At 40.2% G+C, this 15,252-nt stretch overlaps 1 protein-coding gene across 8 annotated transcripts in view; it reads left to right on the top strand.

Annotated features, from left to right (window-relative positions):
• Nucleotides 1-15,252, top strand: part of Lclat1 (lysocardiolipin acyltransferase 1) — a 144,328-nt gene that overhangs the window by 15,953 nt on the left and 113,123 nt on the right. Inside the window, exon 2 of one of the 8 annotated variants that reach the window (XM_063262741.1) lies at nt 991-1,096. The exons of the other annotated variants lie outside the window; for them this stretch is intronic. The gene's annotated coding sequence lies outside the window, so the exon portion shown is untranslated. The remainder of the gene's footprint in view (nt 1-990; nt 1,097-15,252) is intronic. 8 annotated transcript variants of the gene reach the window in all.

Below are 15,252 nucleotides of genomic sequence, written 5' to 3'. Positions count from 1 at the left end.
CCATATGGATGTTGTATAGATGTATGGGTTTATTTATGAGCCCTCAGCTCTGTTCCCTGGCCCTGTTCTTTTTTCTTTTCTTTTCTAATGTCAGTAAACACTATCTTCCTTGCTGTTACTTTGTACTGAATTTTGAAAACAAATGCAAATCCTGTTCTTTAAAATTATTTTTTATTCTATTTATTCTAAAGTACTTGTGTGTGCGTGTGTGTGTGCGTGCGCACATGCAGATCAGAGAACAACTTTCAGGAGTTGGTTTTGACCTCATGTGTGTCCCTGGAGTCAAACTAAGGCTGTCAGGCTGACCGTCTGGTATCTTTCTCTTGCATTTCCTCTTTTCTCTCCTTTCTCCCCTCCACCCCATCTCTATATTTGTAGCCCAGGCTAACCTAGAACTCACTTAGAACTCAACTGTATAACCCAGACTGGCCTTGAACTCATGGTTATCTTGCCTCAGGTTCACAAGTGCTGGGATTACATCATGACCTGCCCTATCTGGTCAGTTTTGAATGGCTTTTTCATTGACTGTGATATTTTAGGGTTTGTACATGCTGTGTCTCTTACTTTGCTGTTGTTGTGACAAAACAGCAGGACCATAGTAAGTTATGCAGAAGACAGTTAATGAGGCTTACAGCTCAGAGGGTTCAGAGTCCATGATGGCAGGGCAAAGGCCAGGGTGACATGAACAGCTGAGCGTTCACATCATGATCTGGAAGCAGGAAACAAAGAGAACATGCTGGGAATAGTGAAACCTTAAAGCCTACCCCTTAGTGAGACATCTTCTCTAATGAGGCCATACCTTCTAACCCTTCCCAAACAGTTGGGAGACCACGTTAAAAATACATGAGCCTGTAGAGGACATTCTCACATCAATCACCACACTTGGTACAGTATTAACAGTATTTAGTTCTTTCTATTGCCAAACCATTTTTTTGTGTGGATAGTATAACATTATTGTTGTTGTTGTTGTTATTTTGGTTTTTGAGATAGTGTCTAACTATATCGCCTTGACTGACCTGGAACTCATTATTCAAAGAAGACTGGCCTCAGATACATAGATCTACCTGTCTCTGCCCTCTGAGTGCTGGTACTGAAGGTAAGTGTCACCACATCCAGATTGCCACATTCTTTTTCTTTCTTTTTTTTTTTTCCTTTGGTTCTTTTTTTCCAGAGCTGGGGACCGAACCCAGGGCCTTGCGCTTCCTAGGTAAGTGCTCTACCACTGAGCTAAATCCCCAGCCCCTGCCACATTCTTTTAATCCATTCATCAGCTGGTGGATTCCAAGTTGATTAGCGTAGTGGCTATTAGAAATAATGCTGCTGTGAACATTCATATTCTAGCTTTGCATAGGTTTTTGTTTTCATTTTTCTTTTGTATACTTAGGGCTAGAATTGTTGGCTCACAGGATAATAGTGCTTGAGCTTTTGAATAACTCCTAGACTGTTTTCTAAACTGGCTGTATGAGTTTACCATCCTGCCGCAGTGTGGCCAGGTCTGTTCCTTGGCATCAGCACTCGTTCCTATTTGCTTTTTTGTTATATCTGTCCTAGAGAAGTTAAATGATCCTAGTGGCTGAAAGGTGTTGTCCTGTTAGGGTTTGATATGTATTTTTTGATGGCAAATTAATATCAGTCATATTGTCCTATGTGTATTTGCATATGTGTGTTTTCCCTGGTGAAATGTTATTCATATATTTCTCGTAAAGCAGATTTATTGTTTTTGATTATGAGTATGTGTATGGTCTTTGCGCATGTGCTGATGCCTGCAGAGGCCAGAGGTGTTGGAGTCCCTGGAGCTGGCCTCTCCTTGTAAGGTACTTGGCATGGGTGTTGAGTAGTGATCTAGGGTTGTCTCTAGGGTCGTCTGCAAGACCACTTCCTCGCCTCTGGTGCATCCCTCCAGCCTTGCCTTTGTCTTGGTTAATTGGGTTATTGCCTGTTATCAGCTGCAGGAGTTCTTTATTTGCAATGTCAGAGGGTTGTGTACCTTATCAGAGGTTTGCTTTATGAAAGTTTTATTTTGTAGATTGATTTTTCGTGTGAACTATAGTTGATTTTGTAGAAGTATTTATCTAGTGTGCATAACTCATTTAGTTCTAGGAGGTTATAAGGTGATAAGTGGTTTCTTTGTACCAGTCATACCTTCTGCAAACTGGACATTTTGTTCTCTTCTCTGGATGGCATCTTTTGGTGTCTCCTGTTGGCTGACACTTCAGTGCTAAGTTCATGATGAGGGTGGTTATTGTACTTGTCTTGTTTCTTTGGTAATGTGGGTGAGGAGGGGGCCCATTATGTTTTTGGTTTAAAATATTTGCTGTAGGGTGTTTTTTTCCAATTGCTTACCGTCTTATCATTCTTTTAGTTTTTTTTTTTTTTTTTTTTTGAGAACTTAGTTGGCCAGTGGATATGTTTTTCAGACTTTTTCTTTCATTTTGAGAATGCCTCACAAGAACCATCTAGGGCAGGCAGATTTATTTATCTTGGCTCATGGCTTCAGAGGTTTCAGTTCATGGAGTCTGCTTCCATGTGTCTGGGCCTGTGGTGTGCAGTGCATCGTGATGGAAGGGTGCATGAAGCAGACCTCCTCAGCTTGTAGTGGTGAAAAAGTAGAGGGAGAAAATGGCTCCCTCTCCTGGAACAGGGGTGAGCTTTCTCCTGTTCACCTTTCATTCCAAATAGGCACTCAGCCCATGGGATGGTCCTGCCCACAATCAGGGCACTCTTTTCCTGGTAGTCAGTTCTTGTAGGTCTATTCTTGTAGACATGACTAGAGGTGGGTTATGGATCTCCTAGTTGCTTCTGTTACACTGACAGTAATATGCATGGTCATAGCAAGTAATGGATTGTTCTCAAAAGCCACTTTTGTGGTGTCACAAAAGTGTATGTATGTGTGTGTGCTTACTTTTCTTGAACCTATTATTATGTATTGATTGTTGACTATTTAACTAGCTTTGTTCCCTGGATTAAAACAGTTTTTAATATCGTTGAATTCTTTTCTAATGCCTGCTTGAGGGTGGGGGGAGACAGAGAGAGACAATATTGTTTTTCTGGCTTCTGCATTAATGCTTCCAATTCATCATGTGTTTTTAAGAGATCTTGTGTAGAACTAGTTTTAATTCTTTAGTCATTTGATAGAGTTCTGATGAAACGGTCTAAACTAGATTTTTTTTTTTCAGAAGACTTTTAGATCTGAGTTCAGTTTCCATGCTTATTATGGGGGTATTTAATTTTGAGTGATTCATGTTACTTGGTGCTTTTGAGGAATTGGCCCATGGACACATAGACAGGATTCCTCATTCCTGCTTAGCAGGTTGAAAGTTCTGGTGTCATGAGGCTGCTTAAATCCAACTGATGTGATAATTGTCTCATTACTGCTTCCCTTATGGTCTTAGCTAACACCTTGGGGTCAAGGCTGTGGCCTTTACCTACTCTTGGCATCAGAACCTTGACTCTAGAAGTATATCACAGAAGGCAGGTTTTGAGGATTTCTATTCTTGCCCAATGTCTTATAGTTTTTATTGCTGTGATAAAACACCATCAGCAGAAGTAAGCTGGAAAGGGAAGGTTTATGTTGCTTACAATTCTGTATCATAGTCCATCACTGAAGGAGGTCAGAACAGGAACTCAAGACAGGAACCTGGAGGCAGAAACTGAAGCAGAGACCATGGAGGAGTGCTGCTTACTGGCTTGCTCCAATGGCTTGCTCAGCCTGCTTTCTTACACTATCAGTACACTCTGCTCAGGAATGGTGCCACTGAATGTACTGTGCCCTCCTACACCACTAATTAACCAAAAAAAAGTCTTACAGGCAATCTGATTGAGGCTTTTTTTTTACAGTTGAAGTTCCTCTTCTTAAACAACAATAGCTTGTGTCAAGTTGACAAAAACTAACCAAGACATTCTGTGTCCTATTCTTTCTTTCTCTTTGTTCCTATGAAGGGTTGACATGCCCCTTCAGCTTCCTGCTCTTGCTCTGCCGTGCTCTTTTCCCTGATAGACCATCCATCTGGAACCATTAGCCAAATAAACTCTTTATTCCTTAAGATGTTTTGTACATGATAGCTTTTAACCACAGCAACAGAAAAGTACTAGTATAGTATACTATAATATAGTATTCGATACTAATATAGTATTGGATATAGAAATTGGGGTGTGGCTGTGATAGACCTGACCACGTTGTTTTATAGAGCAGTGCAGAGAGTGACTCCTCGTGGAGTGGTGGAAGGAAGTGGTATGCATGATTAATTTCCAGTTGAAAACAATAGCCAGGTCTTAAAAACATATATAGTGTTATTGCAACATAAAACCTAATATATAACTATCCCTCATACAACTGCAAAAACATTTTAAATTTAGGATATATATTTCTAAAATATATTTATATAACAAAATATTTATATAATATTTCTATGTAAAATATGTTATATTTATAATTATATGTTATATAGATACATATATTCTATTTATAGACGATAAATATATTTTAATATATTTATATAATATATAGTATAAATAGATAGTACATAAATATATTTATATATTTAAATATATGTATTTAGTATATATGTTCATTCCCTAAGTTCTGCAACTCCAGACAACCCTGAGTAAATACATAAGCCCATAGGTATATGAAGTAAGAGTGGTTTTGTTGGATCCTGATCTTTACCTAGTTTGATTTGACTTTACTCTCAGGCAATGAGTATCAGAGTTAAATAGAATTGTAGGGCATCTGGTGTGCACCCCTTCAAGAACTGTGGCAGTGGACTCTGTGTACATTTCATGTAGCACCTTAGGAAGGTCATGGCTGCTCTTATCTCCCTGGTCCTTTTGGTAGGAAGGGTGCAGTCATAATTAGTTCAGGGCCACAGAACTAGAGGTCGTTTGTTGGGAGAATTTCCTGTTTTTTGACCACAGACCTCATTTCTTAACCTTTGTGTTGAGCCAACTGCCATTCTTACTTTAGGGATTAAAAACCCTCCTCTGAACTGGCAAGTGTGATCTTTGCACTTACTTGGTTTTGTTGAGACGGTCTGATATGGAGCACAGGGCACATGTGTATTTCCATGTGCTGGGGTTACATGAATGGGCCACACAGCTTTGCTATTGCTTTTGAGTTCAGAACTTCAGTTGCTCCCCCATCGCAGGATAATACCCATACTCTTTATGCAGTCACTTAAGTCCCAAAGTGACAGTACTGCCCAGACTTCGTATGAACTAAATAAACACTTGGTGTTTACAGGGGATGCAGTATGTGGGCTATGCCCCCTTGTAAACTGTAATGAGAGGTCAGGAAAAGGATGTTGGTATAAAAGTAGCCTGTACTAACCATGTGAGTGGTTCTGGAGGTCAGAAGAGGAGCATCTGGATGGAGGCTGTCCTGAGGAGACTGTAAGACCTGAAGGCTGTGAGAGCTGGGCTCCGCAGGTGATGCTCTATGCACAGAAGAATGTGAGTGGAAGGAAGAGGTTGGAGGGGATGGGATTCAAGCTGAGGAAGGAGGCTGCTGTATCTGACTTCCATGGAGGGCCTTCTCTTGAGTTAGAGTGGCCTCTGGTCTTCAAATGAGTTGAAAAGTTAGGCTATGTTTTTGCCAGCTGAATTTTTGCCAGATCTTGCTTCTTGCCCACTGTTTAAACATACTGAGTGCTGTTGTAGGGCCAACCAGCGATAGCATCAGGTGAGTGTGCTAGTCAAAGTTTACTAAGTACAATGCGTAAATATTATTTTGTTTTAACCTTTTATATGTTACCTGAGCTTACCAAAGGAAGCTTTAAATTATAAAAGTTCCAGAACTACTTTTAGTAGTGAAACATTGAAATAAACATGGAAATAGCCAGGCTATAGAAGGTAGTTCTTTAAGTTGGGTAAGTTGTGATAAATATTTTAAAGTCTGTTGTGTGTGAACTCATATGGTTACCATGTGTGAGTCGTTCAGTGGAGTGTGTTGCTGGCACTGTCCCAACTCTCTAGAGCAGAGGTATTTGCTGCTGGTCATTTGCCCTATGTCTTGAAGATATAGTAACTTTAGTTGATTTTGGTTTGAAAATTAGCTGTGTTATGTAACATACACTTTCGGGGGAATAAAAGCATAGAGTCTTATGTGTGCTGTGTAATTTTAGCCCTATAGTTACACGTTTGTACCCGCTGTTCTCAAACTTCTATTACCACTTCTTTCCCGTATCATGTTTTTCTTTGTTGTTAATTTACATGACTTCTGTTAATACATAGACATCATGTACAGAGTTCGGGGGATTTTCCTTTGACCAACAATAAAATCATTTACAGTTTGTAAGTTGCTCTTTTGACTGCACTGCTGACTTTCTAACTGTAGTGTATTCTTGTGCTTCACAGTTTAACATTGGCCACCCAGCACTCTTTACACGGCTGTTGATCTGTTAATCACCATTAGGTGCTTCTCTATTTTCTGTTTTCTGTAGGGGTGTGTGTGTGTGTGTGTGTGTGTGTGTGTCTGTGTGTGTGTGTGTGTGTGTGTGTGTGTGTGATATGCACACATATGTGCAGGTGGGAGAGGCTAGAAAAGGACATTTGATCCCTTGGAGCTGGAGTTCCTGTGACTGAGCCACGTGACTTGGGTGTTGGGAACTGAACTTGGGTCTGTACACATTCTTGGAGCAGTCATCCTCTTAATGGTTGAGCCATCTGGCCAGCTCCCATTTCTTTATTGATGGACATTTTACTCTTCGAATGTTCATGTTCACGTTGGACTCTAGTAAGTTACTTATTCATTTACAAATTTGTTGTTTTGGAACTGAATTCATGGCTTTTCTTCCATTGAGCTATCCCCCTGCCATCTGTGAAGATCTTTACTACATACTTTCTCGGTTTCTTTCTTTTCTTTAATTTTTTTTTTCTTGGTACAGTAGAAATGTGAATGGTATTTTTGGTTATAAATATATATGCACTTTAAAAGTGCCAGCCTCACTGTGTTGCTTTTTAAAGGAGCCCCATCTCTTAATGCCCATAATCATAGGGTGCTTGCCTCTTTCCCTCTGTGCTGACTTCTACTAGATATTATCACTGACAAATAGGAAAAACTAGTAATTGGAAACACATCTCATACTGCCTTAATTAGATTTTTGTATGTATTTTCTCATATGAGACTATTTTGATACCTTGCCCATTTTTCCTATTGTTATATTTTATTCTAATTCTTTAGTGCTTTCATAGTTTACATGTAACTCTTTAATTCATCTGGAATTTATTTTGATTTCATGGAATGAAAACTGCTTGATTCTGGAGGAGATTCAAGGGCTAGTGGGCCTTGAAATTGTCTGGAAAAATTTAGAGGGTAAAAATAAACTTGTTGCCATTGGAAAGTAGTTTGTTTCAGATTTATATAAAACCTTAATATTACCCAACTCTTTAAATTCTATTTGTAATGGAAGACCCTTCTCTATTACTGTAGCAGAGAGAGAGCTGGGTTCTCCGTGCACGTCAGATGCTTGCTTACAGGGAGTTCAGGACAAACCACATTTGAACTGAGTTGCATCCGCTTCATACAGAAGAGAGAAAACTCTTGTATTCAGAGTACATCCGTCCTTTGCCATGTGATAGCTTTTTCTATGTCTGATGCAATATTTGAGGTTTAGTGGGATTTGCTTAATGTTCCTGGGGAAGAGGCTTTGTAATCTAAGGTCTGGGGCTAATATGCATTATTTTCTGTGGCACAGGGAGTTATTGATTATTTGAGGCTCTGGAGTAGGATACCAATCTTGAGTTGTGTGGATGGGGCCTACAAGAGATCACCCGCATCCTTAGAAGTAGAAGGTAGAGGGACATAATGCACAGAAGAACAGGGGCAGTGACCACAGAGGCAGAGAGGTTGGAAGGAGATGGTCACAAGTCAAGGAATTTTGGTGGCTGTATGACGTAAGAGCTGTTCTTGCCAATATGGAGGAAGGATGACATACACCTGACTTGGTCCAGTGACACTATTCCAGATACTTGGTCCCAATATTAAAGGAAGTTTTAAACTGCTATTTAAGTCAGTGAGAAATGTATTACTACAGACGTAGGAAACTAGTGTATTCTATGTGAGGGTTAGCTGTTTCCTGCTAATAACAAGTTCTTATTATTTCTCTTGTATAATTAACTTTTCATTTATATTTGAGATGAATTTGAGAGTTATTTTTTAATGTGTTTGGAAAATAGTTGAATAGAAATTGTATTGCCTTTATAAAATTGTGTTGTTTTATTGCCAAATTCATAAATGTGGGATTCTTTCTAAATATCTAAATTGTCTTTCGTCTCTTTAGGCAGTGCTTTGTAGTGTAGTTCAGAGCAGTTTTTAAGTCTTTCACTTCTTTGGTTGAATTCATTCTTAGTGTACTTGTAAAATGCGACTTGTAAGTTCTTTTTTGGTTTACTTTTATCTCCTCCCTTCCTCCTCCTCTTCATATTTCCCCCCTCTTTTCTCCTGTCCGCCTGTCTGTCTGTCTGTCTGTCTCCCCCTCCCCCGAACTCTCCTAGGTAGCTAAGGCTGACTTAAATGGTAATCTTTGTGTCTCAGCCTCTCATTCCATTAGTAGTTCCTTTAATACTTCTGGATTTATATCCTGTAAGTAATGTGTAAGTAATGTGTAAGTAATGTGTAAGTAATGAGATTACAGGTATGAACCTCCATGCCCACACTTGACTTTTGTGTATTGAATTTTGTTCCCTATAACTTTTCTGAATTTATTAGCCCCTCTGGTATTTTGTAATTTCCTTCTAAGGTTTCCAGACTGAGGATCATGTTTTGTAGAAATCCCACTTTTCTTTCTTATTTGAATGAGTTTTAGTTACTTGTGTGACTAGTCTTGGGTAGAACTCCCTGAACACAGGGCTGAGGAGCAGTGGAAGAGTGCCCTTGTGTTCCTGGCTTTACTCATTCAGTCTTTCATCCTAGAATATGATGTCAACTCTTAGATTTGTAAATTGCTATGAACTGAGTTAATCGGTAAGCTTTGGAAGATAATTTATTATTTTTGTTAGTCTCGAATTTTAGAGTAGACGGAATTTTCATACCATTGTAATTTTGTAGTTGGCAGTTTCACAGTCTGGAGTACACGAAAGCGTCAGAGAAAGAGAAGTCAAAGCATAAGAAAGCTTAGGGCTCCATGGAATGGGGGGCCTCACCTGCAGTCCTCTGGATTCTGGCATGTGACGATTATTGCTTCTAATACTCCTTTTTTTAATCACTGCTCACATAAATGCAAGGTTTGCCTAGGTTAATCCTTCTAAGCTTTAAACATTTTTGCATGTGTGTATCTAGAAGTAACCCTTCTAAGCATTAGCCAGCTTTCTGATGCTTTTGCTTACATTGGAAAGAAGGCCCATAGCCACTAGTGCTGAGCCCGGAAGAGTGGAGGATGTTTTATGTCCTAGAGTTAGAGCATGCATAGTTCTTACATTTATTAAACTGTCTGATTATTTGCTTTGGGTTATTTTGATAACATTTTCATAGTTTCTATTCCAGTTTCTGATGGGCTAGGTCTTATGTGTGTGTGAGAATTATGTTTGTATATTTAAATGTAAGACATTCATTATTTGGAGTGTATAATACATTTATTATACTTAATACATATATATATGAATGAGACTTTTGTATGAACTTCCTTAGTGGAGCAAAACCCAAAAATGTCCTACTCCAGGTGGCTTGATGGACACAGGTGCGTTTGAGAAGCTTTTACAGGGAAAGTCTACCATCCTTCTTGTAAGGGAATTGTGCTACTGGATTGAGCATTTATTTTCCTTGTTGTGGAACTGTTTCAGAGGGTTTCTAAGTGCACAGTAAAGATGTGTGGTCATGGGATACTGGGGTTTCTGCAACCATCTTCATGTTACTACACAGTGATAATGGATTTTTCAGACTGAAACCAAGTTTCCTGTCCGTATCCAGTGCTTCATCCAGTGCTTAATTCACCCAGTCAACTTCATAAAGAGATGATGCTTTTCAAAAGCCAAAGGCTTGCATCGTACTTTGGGAGACGGAGTTTCTATTGTAATTCTCCTTCACTGTTAGGAGTTCCTAGTTGTATTGATATGCAGTACCAAGTAGTGTCTTCCTTGTAACAAAGTTGTCTAGAATATGAGGGTCTTGGCAGACATCAAAATAATCATGTGTTAAGGATTTCATGTAACTCATAGTCACTGTGGGATCAGGCACATGGTTAACTGGTTCAAAGGAAAAGTAAAGCAATCCACAAATTTATATGGGTTGAAAGAATGTTGAAATGGTTTGCACATGGAGCAGCTGTTTGGTGGGGGAGGAGGGGCTTGGGAGAGGCTGGAAGTCAGTTGAATCTTCTACCTGAGAGAGCGGAACCTGCTCTTCTCTTCCATAAGCCTGGTGCACAGAGTCCTGGAGCTGCTTCTCTAGAATGGAATCTGAGGTGGAGGGAGTGCTGGATTTTCCTGACATGCTTTTCTTTCCTTGTTACTGTGAGTTGTAGAGGGTGGAACTTTGGGGTTCTTGCATGTTACTCTGTGTGAGTGTGTGGTGTGTGTGCGTGTGTGTGTGTGTGTGTGTGTGTGTGTGTGTGTGTGTGTGTGTGTGTGGAGATTTGGGGCACTGGATTGTGTGAACTGTGGTAGGCAGAGTTTCAGTATTTGCATTCTTTTATCTGGATACTCTTGGAACTCCATGACTTTTTATAGCCATATCATTATGTTGTTAATGAAAACAATCTTAAAATAATTTGGCTTTAAATATTTGATTATATACAGATCTATGTTTGAATTTTCTTTGCTGGTCTTATAGAAACTTGGATAGTTTTGTGGCTTTTTTTTTTTGAGGGGGAGAAAGGGAAAAGCTGGTGGTTACAGGAAGGAGAAAGAGTAAAGGTGACGGCATTTGTATGGTTTTTAGAGCCAGCATGAACCGTGAGGTTACAGAGGCTGTGCAGGGGTTGGAAAGAACCCAGGCTTTTCAATACTACTACTTGCCTGTGGAAACACAGGTATGCCTCCAAGGGTACACCACCTTGGGTTTCATTTAATTCCTCCTGAACATTTTTAATGAATCTAGTGTGATCAGTTTTACCCTAACATGTTTTTGTAGAGTTGGCTGTAGTAGTTCTCTGTTTGAATAAATGTTGAGTAAATCTTTTCTTTTTAATGTTTTTCTCTGTGAGTTTTGTCTGATGCATGATGCCCTCTAGTGAATCTAGCCATTCAGAAACATGATTAAGGGGCAATAACCAATACAATTAAATCTTCAAAAGGACCATCCCAGCAATCCCTGCGTGCTGTGTTAACATGGTGAGTTTCTGACCCGTGTTCAGGCAAAGATTTGACTGTCTCTGATCATCTGACTGAATTCAGTGACTCTGGCAGAGGATATTTAGAATCTCTTTAGCTCAAAGGCTCTAGTTAGACCTCCACATACTGAGTATGTCTGGTGTGCAGCACTTCCCAAGGCCGAGCGAGTTTGAAAAGCCCTGTATGTAAGCAGCAGGCTTGGGGTTGGGGATTTAGCTCAGTGGTAGAGCGTTTGTAGGCCTGACTTCAAGTAGCTATGTGTGTGTGAGAGATGGCTCCCACAGCTGCTCATGTCCACTTGCCTCGACATTTAATGTGCACCAGTTAGTTTAGTTCTGTACCTCTAGTGTAGACATTGAGAGCCAGGCACCTGGTTCCTATTAGTGTTCTCAGCACTTGAGAGGTGTAAACAGGAGCTTCAGGAGGTCAAGGCCAGCTTAGGCCACTTGAGATCATGTTGAAAAACAATCACTACCAACTACTACCAACAGCAAACACACGGAAGTTTTTGATTCAGAAAACCTAAATAATTTGCCCAAGATCGTATGGAAAGTAGAGGAACCCTGACAGCTCTTGTAAGTTAACGATGGGGTTGGTAGCGGTCAGTGACTCTAGCTGCTTTCCAGGTTGACATCCAGCTTTTGAACAGTACCTAGCTGTCTGTATCAGGTGAGCTCAAGTCTCTTTTTTTTTTTATTTTTGTCAAGTCAGGCTTTCAAGTGACCCTAAGAGCCTGGAACTTGGTGTGTAGCCAAGGCTATCCTCATGATTCTCCTGCCTCTGCCTCCAGCACAAGGCCAGAAGGCCAGGCAGCTGCCATCACACCTAGCTTTTTTTTTTTTAGTTCAAGATATTTATTTTACTTCAAAAAAATAGAGATCATTCATCTCAGCAAATACTCATGAAAGTGAGTGTTTTTCACAGGAGTAACATAGGCAATGGGGAGATCTTTACAAGTGCTATTATCTTTTTTTTTTTTTTATTAACTTGAGTATTTCTTATATACATTTCAACACACCTAGCTTTTAACTGCTTTTACCTTGTTGCTCTTAAAAGTGTGTCTTCTTGTAAGTTTCAATTGCAGAAGTGATGGCTTAGGCTGGACACAATTGTATCACTTGGGAGCATGAGACAGGATTGCCAGACAGTTCAAAGCCAGCCTGAGCTGCATGGTGAGACCCTGTCCCTGATAAATACAAGTGCCAGATTCCTAAGCCTGTCTGGATATTAGAATTTTCTTCCTTTCTTCTTGTAAGGCTCTTTATAAAGATGTCTGTCTTTACTGATGTTACTTTCTTTAAAACCTTTGTGAGCTGGAGACCCTCTGGTCATGACTTTTTAGTTTTGGTCACTGACTAAATAGAAATTGCTTTCTCCATCTGTTGATACCTTAATCTCAGGTTAAAACAAGCTGTTTAACTATTCTAGGCTGTAGGCCAGACTGTTAATGTGGACACAATTTAGGATATTTCTAGTTCCTAGAATAATAAGGTGAACCTCCAGAAAATCAGATGTCATATTTTGTATAAGGAGATGTTTCTCATTTCTGGGAAGTTGTGTGTGTTCTGTTTGCTCTTTGTTACTGTTTTTAATGACAGTTACTTGCTCCAGTGCACTCATGTGGTCCCTAACTTACATCTCATTAAGGTATAGATTGATGACGATTGGCCTCCTTATTCTCTTCTGTTCCCTGTGTCCCCGCAGACTAGCTATCAGCATCTCCCCACTCTCTAGTTATAGTCAATTAGAAATGAGGGGCATGATGAGGAGGAGGGAAACTGGGAGCCTTCCTTGAAGGACAGCAGCTCAGAGGCGCACGGTGTAGGTTCAAAGTCGGGAAGGGCGGAGAGGGTTATAGAACATTTCAGCCAAAGGAGGAGCTGAAGAGAATCCCAAGTCCATTGACCTTTCGGTGAAATCAGAGCCATTTCTATCTGTGAAGAATGGAAAAGGACTTAAGGTATATGAATTAAGAAATAAATTGTGGTCTGAATTCTGTGGCCTATGACCTGGGAATCAAGTGTTGGTGACAGATAAAAAATAGGCATAAGCCAGTCATACAAGTGATTGACAGACAAGACGGGGATAGGAGGTGTCTCTCAGTCGGGATAGTTACCACACAGGTGGGGGTGATAGGAGAAGGTTGTAGAGCATAGCTCCACACTAGGCTTTGCCCATGGTGGTTGAAGACTGTGTTGCTAGTGTTCTTCTCAGGCACGTTTGAGATGATTGACATATGGGGTGATGTAAAACCTCCATCTAGCTATCATGTCTTACAGTTCCAGTAGGAAAACGCCGACTCGGAAGTGCGGTGCTTTGGAATGCGCTTGCCCATGAGCAAGACTTGTCTTTCCACATTTAGTTTTTCATTTGCCAGTCAAGTTTTTATTTGACAGCAGAGTAGGCAAGTATCTGTAAAGTAGACCTATTATGAAAATATTCCTACCCCAAATATTATCATTAGTCTTATTGGCTTCTGCAAGTGAGATAAGATTGAATTTTATTTGAAAAGCTTTTAATTAAGTAACTGTAGTAGCCATTAACTATAATCTTATTTTGCATAGTATTGGTACCTAAGATTTTATTTTGTATCACATAAAAATTAAAAATTTTATGTTAAAATTGAGATAGATTTTTCTGACCTGAGTGCCTAGAGGGGATATGCTTTGTGGGATCTTGTTAGGTTGCCTAATTTCTCTGCTGCTTCAGAGTCCTGTTCCATATCTGGGTCTTGAGTTTCTTCCAAAAACAATATTCATAATGACACTATTAATATAATTAAATCCAGAAAGGCACAAAAGAAGGTACAGGGACTAGAAATACACTTTGCTGTGTGTGTCCTGTGGAATACTGTGCACCTGTGAAGAAGGCGATACTTTCCCTCTGTTTTCCTACATGGCTGAGTCCTGTAGGTATGAGGAATGGAAGACTATGGGAAGTGCTGGAAGGAGGCCGCAGGGTCCCGTGGTGCTTTATCTTAGTCTGGTTGTGTTTACCTCATAAAATCTCATCAGATGATATATGTAGGGCTTATACGTTTTCAGCAGATAGGTTAGCCTTTAGTATTTTTATCAGCATGTATTAATTATACAAAACGATTTCATTACAACAGTTTCATGTCTGATATCTTCTGATCACATTCATCCCCACTACTCCTCTCGTTTCCTCTTGCTCTGCTGACTCCCCTTCTCTTCCTAACTGGTCTACTTCTATCTCACGTCTTTCTGCCCACAGAAGTTCATTAAGGTATTTACAGGATTGTGTGTGAGAGAGTATTCATGGGAGAGCATAGAAGAAATTGTTTTTTTCTTCTCCCAGCACCCCTTAACTACCTAGCAATCCCCCAAGGGGTGTGGGCCCTGGTGAACCATGCTGCCATGACAGGATGTTGACAAGCCCAGTCTTGTACAGACCTTGTGCAGGTAATTCTGGCGCCGTGACCCTGAGCGCTGTGGCTGTGTCTTGTGTGAAGGACAGCAGTGCACAGTACTCTAACCACCCCCCAGCCCTTAGATTCTTTCCCTCTTTCCCAGGACGTTCTCTGAGTATTGAATGGGGTTGATCTGGTTATGCTGAGCACTCAGCAGTCCAACAGTTGCCTATTCTAGGGGCTTGGACCAGTTTTGCATCTCTATAGTTACTGTTAAACACATGAAGAGACTTCTCTGACCAAAGCTGACAGCTGGAACTAAGGTGACTTCAGCTTATATCTGCAGGCTCTTTGGTGTTACAGACTGAAAATGTATACCAACACACACACACACACACACACACACACACACACACACGAAACAGGAGGGAGAGGTAAGAAAGGGTTAACTGGGGAAGTCTCGAGCTAGGTTCTAATCTCCACTACCCCACTAAATATCTGTGGGGTAATTTTCCTCTTCAAGCCATAGTGGCCATATCTGTAAAGTAGAAATAATACTTGCTTTCTGTATCTGTATCAATTGAGGCAGAACATGAAGGCACATCAGCAGCTAGAGAAAG

The sequence above is a fragment of the Rattus norvegicus genome, chromosome 6 (assembly GCF_036323735.1).
Source record: "Rattus norvegicus strain BN/NHsdMcwi chromosome 6, GRCr8, whole genome shotgun sequence".
NCBI lineage: Eukaryota > Metazoa > Chordata > Mammalia > Rodentia > Muridae > Rattus > Rattus norvegicus.
Note: the sequence above shows the minus strand (reverse complement) of the source record. Positions and strands in the feature narration are given on the sequence as shown.